Raw genomic sequence first — 10444 nt, forward strand, 5'->3', positions numbered from 1 at the left:
GGCATAAATGAGCATAGAATTAGTTCTGCTGAATTCAGAAGAACTCAACTTGGCCTTCTACGTCCGTAATATAAAACGCTTTTGAAACTCTCATTGCAATATTAGACCTAATAAATAAATAATCTTAAACCACGACCACCTCTTGAGTGTGCCCTTCCTTTCTTCCCCTTTCCTTCATGCATTAAAAATAACAGCAAAAAACACACCAGAAATCCCCTGAGGATGGATGACTCATAAATGTTTAACAGGTATTGAAACTTCTGACAAATTTTGGCAAACTAACTTTGAAAGGTGGAAGGGCTCATGGTATGTATGAGCTGACATCAATATTTTAGCATTACGCTTAGGTGGCTTATTGATTTTTTTCATAGGGAGTTATCTGTACTCAAGAAGAACAAACATTGAGGCTCAGAATACACAATGGTTTCACATCACTGAAATACTGATACCGTGTGGGCTAGTACAGCAAACTGCCTCTTGTTCTTCCAATTTCTTTGACGCAAGTGGGGAAGGCTCCATGACCTCTGTGACAGACACAATCAGGAATTTTCTCTCAAAATGATTTTGCCAGAAATTTTCCACAAGTTTCAATTTTGCTGATGGTTTTCAGTTTTCCATCAGGAACAATCTAAACTAAATTTTTCATTTCCGGTTGGTTTCACCCAAAATCAAAATATTTCAGTTTAGTTTCACTGAACTGCATCTGCCTAAGATGCTGTGGGGCCTCTTGGGAGCTGTCATAGAATCAGACTATCAGGATTGGAAGGGACCTCAGGAGGTCAGCTAGTCCAACCCCCTGCTCAAAGCAGGACCGATCCCCAATTAAATCATCCCAGCCAGGGCTTTGTCAAGCCTGACCTTAAAAACTTTTAAGGAAGGAGATTCCACCACCTCCCTAGGTAACGCATTCCAGTGTTTCACCACCCTCCTAGTGAAAAAGTTTTTCCTAATATCCAACCTAAATCTCCCCCACTGCAACTTGAGACCATTACTCCTTGTCCTGTCATCCGCTACCACTGAGAACAGTCTAGAGCCATCCTCTTTGGAACCCCCTTTCAGGTAGTTGAAAGCAGCTATCAAATCCCCCCTCATTCTTCTCTTCCATAGACTAAACATCCCTAGTTCCCTCAGCCTCTCCTCATAACTCATGAGTTCCAGTCCCCTAATCATTTTTGTTGCCCTCCACTGGACTCTTTCCAATTTTTCCACATCCTTCTTGTGGTGTGGGGCCCAAAACTGGACACAGTACTCCAGATGAGGCCTCACCAGTATCGAATAGAGGGGAATGATCACGTCCCTTGATCTGCTGGCAATGCCCCTACTTATACATCTCAAAATGCCATTGGCCTTCTTGGCAACAAGGGCACACTGTTGACTCATATCCAGCTTCTCGTCCACTGTCACCCCTAGGTCCTTTTCCGCAGAACTGCTGCCTAGCCATTCGGTCCCTAGTCTGTAGCGGTGCATTGGATTCTTCCGTCCTAAGTGCAGGACTCTGCACTTGTCCTTGTTGAACTTCATCAGATTTCTTTTGTCCCAATCCTCCAATTTGTCTAGGTCCCTCTGTATCCTATCCCTACCCTCCAGCGTATTTACCTCTCCTCCCAGTTTAGTGTCATCTGCAAACTTGCTGAGGGTGCAATCCACACCATCCTCCAGATCATTAATGAAGATATTGAACAAAACCGGCCCCAGGACCGACCCTTGGGGCACTCCACTTGATACTGGCTGCCAACTAGACATGGAGCCATTGATCACTGCCCGTTGAGCCCAACAATCTAGCCAGCTTTCTATCCACCTTATAGTCCATTCATCCAGCCCATACTTCTTTAACTTGCTGGCAAGAATACTGTGGGAGACCGTGTCAAAAGCTTTGCTAAAGTCAAGGAACAACACACCCACTGCTTTCCCTTCATCCACAGAACCAGTAATCTCATCATAGAAGGCAATTAGATTAGTCAGGCATGACCTTCCCTTGGTGAATCCATGCTGGCTTTCCTGATCACTTTCCTCTCCTCTAAGTGCTTCAGAATTGATTCCTTGAGGACCTGCTCCATGATTTTTCCGGGGCCTGAGGTGAGGCTGACTGGCCTGTAGTTCCCAGGATCCTCCTTCTTCCCTTTTTTAAAGATGGGCATTACATTAGCCTTTTTCCAGTCATCCGGGACCTCCCCGATCGCCATGAGTTTTCAAAGATAATGGCCAATGGCTCTGCAATCGCATCCGCCAACTCCTTTAGCATTCTCGGATGCAACGCATCCAGCCCCATGGACTTGTGCACGTCCAGCTTTTCGAAATAGTCCCGAACCACTTCCTTCTCCACAGAGGGCTGGTCACCTCCTCCCCATGCTGTGCTGCCCAGTGCAGTAGTCTGGGAGCTGACCTTGTTCGTGAAGACAGAGGCAAAAAAAGCATTGAGTACATTAGCTTTTTCCACATCCTCTGTCAGTAGGTTACCTCCCTCATTCAGTAAGGGGCCCACACTTTCCTTGACTTTCTTCTTGTTGCTAACATACCTGAAGAAACCCTTCTTGTTACTCTTAACATCTCTTGCTAGCTGCAACTCCAGGTGTGATTTGGCCTTCCTGATTTCACTCCTGCATGCCCGAGCAATATTTTTGTACTCATCCCTGGTCATTTGTCCAATCTTCCACTTCTTGTAAGCTTCGTTTTTGTATTTAAGATCAGCAAGGATTTCACTGTTAAGCCAAGCTGGTCGCCTGCCATATTTACTATTCTTTCTACACATCGGGATGGTTTGTCCCTGTAACCTCAATAAGAATTCTTTAAAATACAGCCAGCTCTCCTGGACTCCTTTCCCCCTCCTGTTATTCTCCCAGGGGATCTTGCCCATCAGCTCCCTCAGGGAGTCAAAGTCTGCTTTTCTGAAGTCCAGGGTCCTATTCTGCTGCTTTCCTTTCCTCCTTGTGTCAGGATCCTGAACTTGACCATCTCATGGTCACTGCCTCCCAGGGTGTCGTTAGGGTGCCTATTGCTCCATTATCCCCTATGGGCTAGGCTCCTTGGAAGGACTACATCTCCCATGATGCATCATGATGAGCTCTTCTCACAACAAACCGTGTGGTGCATCATGAAGTCACCTGATTGAGTGCATCCTGGGAGATATTGTCCAGCCTACTCCGCAGGGGAATCAGTGGAGGATCAGGAGGAAACTAGGGTGAACCACTGGCAACACACAAACAAAGGGGCTTGCAAAGAGATAGGCGCTGAATAAACTGGAACCTCACAGAGTGACTCAACTGTGATTCAAAAATGATGGGTTAAATTCCCCTCTGGTGCAGCCCCAAGGGCAGAAAAGCTGCACTCTGGTATATCTGGCCCCTTACTTCAGAGCTCGCTCTTTGCAGCTGAATCTTAAGACCCACTCAGTATTGTGTACAATTTGTCATTCTGCTTGCAACCTGTCCTTTTGCAGGAGATTTGAGGCATCCTGCCATTTACTGGGCAATCCCACTAACAGGTGAGAGGGGAGGTGCTACTCCTGCCCGCAGCTGCTAGAGGGACTTACTGTGCACCATGGAGGCTTATGAACAAGCTGGCAAGCACAGGACTCTGTGCTCCTGCTGCATGTGAACTGCCTAAAGAAGCACACCATGTATAGCACTGTCTGGTCCTGCTCTGATTATATAGAGGAGGGAATTTCAAGAAGCAAAGAATGTTCAGAGGAACACGGTAGCAGGATGGATAATAAGCAGAACATGGATACGGCCAGTCATTCTGAACTGATTCTTGAGGTTGACCCAAGTCCACTTCATATCATTTGCTGCGCTCAGAACCGTGGCTGCTGGAATCAAGATCGAGCATCTCTTACTTCTGACACTGAGTGATGCTATGCTACTACAAGCTGAAATAAAGTCAAAGATAGGGGCTCCTTCTGAAAGCTGAACAGAGCATGGTCTCATTGATCAAGGAAAGGAGTCAAGAGGCCCCTTTGATTCTACTCCTGGCTTTGTAAGGAAATTATGTCCGATGGCTCGAGCAGGGGACTGGGAGTCAGGACTCTTGGGTCCTATTCCCAGCTTGTTTTGATGACTCACTACCGGTATGTAGCCTGGGTGAGTCAATTAACTTCTGTGCCTCAGTTTACTCATCTGTTAAATAGGAATCCTACTTGTTGTGCTTCACCAGGCTCTTAACACTTAATATTCATTAACTGTTTGGCTCCTCCAGTGAAAGTTCAACAGTAATCACTTTTAAGGAGATTAAGTATGATGTCAGAGTAAGAGTTACTTTGAAACAGATAACAGGATTCCAAATTAGAGTAGTAACAACCCTAAACCAGACAGGGCCAGCAGAGACCATGTCACTACAAAACCAATCCAGAGGTGCCAAGGGTGTGATAGCAGGACAGTGAAATCAGGGGACGGTGGGAAACAAGAGTTCCTGATAGAAGCCATGCTCCAAAATGTTTAGCTTCTGTGCTATCGTTTAAGTTCTGGACCACTAAGCACCAGTTTGGATCACATGCTGTTCATCAGACATCATAGGCCCCAGCTGCAACAATTCTGTCAACTCTAATATCCCTTGTTTATTACAATAAGAATTACAGTTCTTTGGAGTCCCTTCTGTGAGAGTATCTCAAAGTGAGTTACAAACATTAAACAGGGAAGTGCCTAACTTTTACAGAGGAACTTGTAGGGGGTTTTTTTGCACATAGAGTCATTGAGGAAGTTGTAGAACCAGAAATAAAACCCAGGAGTTGTGATGATTGAGTGCTGGCTTTCATTACTGCTGTGGTTGACTATACAACACAAACCAATGCCTGGTGAAGATACCCCTGAGTTTATATGTGGGTTCATAAGGCTGATTACTTAAAACTTGAACAGAAAAATGCTTTACATCCCATTCTATTTTAACACAGGTTTTAAAAAGAGTTTCCTATGTATAATTTCTCCTTAACTCTTCCCTTATTACACTATACCCCGTATCATCCCACTAACCTCTCAATTACTGCTCATCTGTTCTGAGAACACCACCTAAAAAGCCAAGCAGCCTTTGTATCTGCCCTTATATATACTCAGCATGAAGCAGCCAGCTCAGGTGTGTTCTGGGTGGAGTAAGGCCTGTCTCTATAAATGGGGAGTTAAGCCACAGCTGCTTTTAGAACAAGGCTTAAAAACATTCTGGGTACACTATGCCCCATCCACAGGACACACATTTTGCCAAGTCCTGTTGGAGTCAGAGGGCTTTTCCTTGTTTAAAATAAGCACAGATTGCGTTTCCTAGTCGTGTTCTCTTGTTACATCTGATTAGTGCTTCCCATGTGTGATTTAGTGGCAGGACTTTCCCCCAGTATTTCTCTGCATGGGGTAGAACGCTATGGAAACACTCAAAAGCATAAAGCAATAGTAACGTTGTGTTTAAAAAAAAAAGGGTAATGGGTTATCAAGTTTGCAAGTCGGAAGACTGCTTGAGCACAGAATTCAGTGGTGCAGCTAGGGAGACACATCCATTATCAAACTATTTTCACAGGGCTTCACTATGTGTAGGCTTCTCTCTGAGATTACAGCAGGAATGTACTTAAACAAAATGGGGCTTTCATGCTACTTCTCTGTATATGGAATTTCACCATGAGGGGTTCCCACTGTGCTTTTCAGCCTCTCCTCAAAGATGAGTTCACACATTTAGCAGACCAAAGATCTAATACAATCTCAGGTTTTCTAAATACATTAGGGAAGCCAGTGTGGTGTTGAGTCAGACCTTGATCAGCCTGTGAATGATAGCAAGTCATTCATTCCACTTTGTACTATGAGGTGGGTTTGGGATTTCTGTCTCCAAAGAGGCAGGATGAGGACACCATTTGGAACATTTTTACCCCCTCCGTTAGGTGGGGTTTTGTCCAATAAGCACATGTGTATTCCAGAGGAGATACACTGCTAATGATGCCCCCAATTGTTTTGCTTCTGCTACCTTATCTTTTAAAGCCCTGTTGAAACTCAGGGCTCATGCCCAGTGATTACAAATCACTGCCTGTGAGAGGGCTTTCCCTTCACCCCCTCCCTTGGTGCCGGCAATGCGATGTTTATTGGGGTTAGTTCCAAACAAACATGTCCAGATCTCTCCGTGCTGGCAGGGTCTGTTTCCCAGTGTTCCGTTCCCAGAGCATTTACCCCATATCCCCCTTCCCAGCTCTGACACTGCAGAGCCTTGCCTGTGTCCCCTTTCTCATTTCCCCTATTCCCCCCTCCTCCTCCATAGCAGGCCCAACTATACCTGCAATGCACGCTCACAGTCCCACCCCTTACAACTTAGGGTCATGTTCCATTTTGGGTCTGGGGTCTTCATCCCACCCCTTTTGTACCCTATGGGAGGGGTAAGGAGTGAGGTTGTGCTCCAGTCAGGGATGGGCATTTATTTGGTCTTTCAGTGTTTTATACCTCCCCCTCCTCCAAGCCCCTTTGCCCCTCCTGACTGGTTGCTTGACTTTGCCTTGAGATAGGAGTTGAGGCAAACTTAAAGTGTGCTCTCGTGTAACGCTTTAACTGCTCTTACCTGTTCCCATTGTACTAACAAATCCAGCTGACAAGGCAGAAGCAACATCACAGTGTCTTTGTCCCTTGTTTACACATTTTACTATAAGAGTATCAAAAAGCAAACCCAAAGTTCTATCCCAGGCTAACAAACAGACCTATATACTAACGCTGCCCTCTGGCATTGGCTAAGCCAGTAGTGAGCTGAGATTTCTGATGCTAATTTTAGTTTAACTGTTGTAAGAGTGCTCTGTGTCCACGTGTGGGTTAAAAGTTAATAGATAACGTGCCAATAGCTAGCACTTCTTCTTAGCATATGCACAACATACCTGAGGTGGCATGTGACCAGGATTCATCACCAAATTTGGTCTGCTGGTTGGATCGTTAGCTTCCCCAGCCCGTGCCAGGTACGGACAGGGAGTGCGATGTGAACGCTGATCCATGCCCCACCCAGAGCCAGCACTCAGGAACATGTTCCTTGGTATGTAGGACGAATACAAGTTCTTGTGCTTTGCAATAGCTTTCTCTGTGCAGCGATTTATATCTATAAGAACATAAGAATAGCCATACTGGGTCAGACCAAAGGTCCATCCAGCCCAGTATTCTGTCTACCTACAGTGGCCAATGCCAGGTTCCCCAGAGGGAGTGAACCTAACAGGGAATGATCAAGTGATCTCTCTCCTACCATCCACTCCATCCTTTGACAACAGAGTCCGGGGGCACCATTCCTTACCCATCCTGGCTAATATCCATTAATGGACTTAACCTCCATGAATTTATCTCGTTCTCTTTTAAACCCTGTTATAGTCCTAGCCTTCAGAACCTCCTCAGGCAAGGAGTTCCACAGGTTGACTGTACGCTGCGTGAAGAAGAATTATCTCATCAATTACCTCCTCCTCCCAACCCCATTGCTCTGTCTCCTCCACCTGTTGTTTTCTTCCTAGCATCCAGATCATCCGCGCCCCAGGGAGTTTACTCTCCTCTTTGTTGCTTGTTGTTGTTGCTGCCTTGCACAATGGGGCTCTGATCTTCAAGTGGGGATCTCAGCTACTTCTGTCATAGAACAAATGTTACCCATCAAGCGAAGCCAAGTTTTTATACTGGAGAAGGCAGTTGTATCGTTTGTGTGCCATCACATCTCACTGAAAGATTAGAAAGAATGTTATGGCAAACTCCAGAGCTGTCCCGTAGGTTCTTCAGAGTCTGGGATGAATTTTAGGAGCACGGTATCTAAATTAAAAAACTATAAATGAAATCCTTCATGCCCTTTGTTAGGGTCGTTATAAATTAGATTCCTGCCTTACCAGCACCATATCTCAAAAGGATTAAAAAATGACTTTTTCAAAGGCTTGTTATCCACGTTGACTGCATCTGAAAAAAGAATTAAAAATCTACTCAGGTATTAGACCAGCTGCTGGCAAGCTGTTTACAAATTGATCAGTGAGTTTCACATTTTCATAATTTGGCTTTGCCTCATAAAGCACCCCCAATATAGATAATTATCCCAACATTTGAAGTCCAGGAAGCCAAAATAGTGATGGCTGCTTCTCTGGGGTGGTCATTTTGATTTCTACGTACTGTTTGCTTAGCATTTCAAACATTGTTATACTCGCTTATAGCAATCACAGGATTTATTGGAACACTGCAAGTAACAACTCCAGCACCAAAGACAGACTTAACCTCCTACTAAGCCCCTCTCCCCTCAAGTCATATACAACAACCTAATAACATATAAGACAGCTTAATACTAACGTAAAGATACAGCACCATCTCTTGGTGGAGGTACGGTCGACACTGATCATTATAATATTTCTAGAATCTTTCTAGATAAGAGGGCTGCATACATGAGGAAGTTTTTAATCACATCTATAACAAACCAATAAAGTAATAACAGAAATATTGTCATGGAGCAAATGTATTTACTGTATGCCTAGTGTATTTGTAGCTGAAATACATTCTTTCAGAGGCCTTGTATCTTATAAATATATCTAGGACTCTGCGAGCATTTTAATATTTGGAAAATGCACAGATATTCCAGCTTTTCTTGTGTTGTTCAAAGGAAGGGAATATAACTGTTTGCTGTAAAAAGAATAAACTTAGAAATTCTTAACACATCTACTGAGGAAGAAGAGCTGCAAATATATTTAGTGCTATTTAAAAACATATAGATCTGCAGGTAATAGTGGATTCTGTGTTTGCCCCAACCCACTGTTCAAACTGGCAGTGCAACAGGTAGTTAAAATATTTTCCTTTCTTTTGGTGTATGATGCTTGAAGTGAGTTTTTGATTGAAGAAAATCTTTTCCAGAGGTCCCGGTGGAGTTTGCAAAATGGCACTGCAGACAATGCTCATCACAAGGGAGAGAAGAGGAATCAACAGAAATACCGGAACCAAGTTAATAGTGTTCCCTCAGCCTCAGGCATGGGGCTGAGTTATGGCAGTAATAAGTACAGCAGAAATGTACACCTTTCTAAAATTTAAGTTTTTAGATCTTTTGGTTGCAAAGAAAACCTGTATGTGAAGCGAAGCTGCAAGGCATCTTCCTATATCCCGTTACAGTCAGGCAGACAATTCTGAGAAGCCTACTTACCCCTATTCAATACAATGAGTTGTTGACTCTGGTGCCTAATGATGGCATGCAATCATGTACATCATCACTATATCACCATTTATAATTTTAGAAGAAATATCCAGGTACTCTGGGGCTGGAGATGGATATTGGGACAGTGGGCAGAGCTTGGATATGGCACCGCTAATGCTTCCCCCTCAATCTTTCCCCTGGTCAGAAAGGATGGAGCAGGTGATTGGAGGAAGTCTTCCTATAGGCTCAGAGATAATGCAGTGAAGTGCAACTGTGTTCCAGATGGCTTGAGTAGTGCTGGTGGAATGAAGCTGGGAGGCATCATGGACGAAGGCAGCGTGCTGAAGGCGTTGGAGTTAAAGTGCTAAACTGATTGGACAGGCTAAAGAGGGCAAGACAACATGTTTACATGCCTGGACTTTAGGCAATCACATTTACTTCCTCATCAGGCTCCACAATTAATGGAATATGTTCAGTAGACCTGGACTTTCCACAGTCAGACAAAGGGAGAAATGGGAGCAAGAGGTATTCACGATAGATGTTAAAGTGGTCAGTCTTCCAGGGACTGTATACAGTGGAAAGGAAAGAGACTTTTGATTCAAGCACTGGGCTGGGACTCAGGAGGTCTGAGTTCCGTTCCATTGTCTGCCACAGACTTCCTGTGTAACCTCAGCCAAGACACTTAATCTCTCTGTGCCTCAGTTCTCTATCTGTAAAATGGGGAATAATACTTTTTCTCCTATCTTTTGTCTGTCTTACAGTGTAAGCTCTGGAGGATAGGGCCTGTCTAACTCTTTTTTTTTTTTTTTTTTTTTTTTTACACAATGGAACTAGGTTCAGATCAGGCATCCAGGCTCTCTTGTTAATAATTGCATAAACTGGAATCTCTTTTTTTCCCTTTAAAGGGTTATTCTGTCTCTCAAACCAATGTGGCTTCATTGATTTAGCTATGGCTAACATTGGTCATATCAGCAACTCAGACATTTTGAAATAGCCCTGTCAAACTGATAATCAGAGCCTCTCTTACTGTGTGCATAGGTGTTATGGATTTACAAACGTTTCTGTTCATTTCCTGGTAAAAAGTAGCATTTGGAAAAGTCAAGGTGGATGAACATTAGCAATCTCTGGGCATGTTTTCTCAGTTCTGGATTATGTACTGTCAATAACACCAGCTGGGTTATGACATTTTAAAAGAGGCTTAGGGTTTTTTTCTTTTTAAGTACAGTAAATATGCTGAACTACAGAGGGTGAAAAACGCTGTTGTGAAATCTTTTTCACGCTGTCGCCTTCGCCCCTGGAATTGTGTCCACCATCACTTGTTCAGTAGACACTCGTCAGCCAGCAAGCTATGGTTGCAAAATTTACCCACATG

The sequence above is a fragment of the Caretta caretta genome, chromosome 10 (genome assembly GCF_965140235.1).
Source record: "Caretta caretta isolate rCarCar2 chromosome 10, rCarCar1.hap1, whole genome shotgun sequence".
Lineage (NCBI taxonomy): Eukaryota > Metazoa > Chordata > Testudines > Cheloniidae > Caretta > Caretta caretta.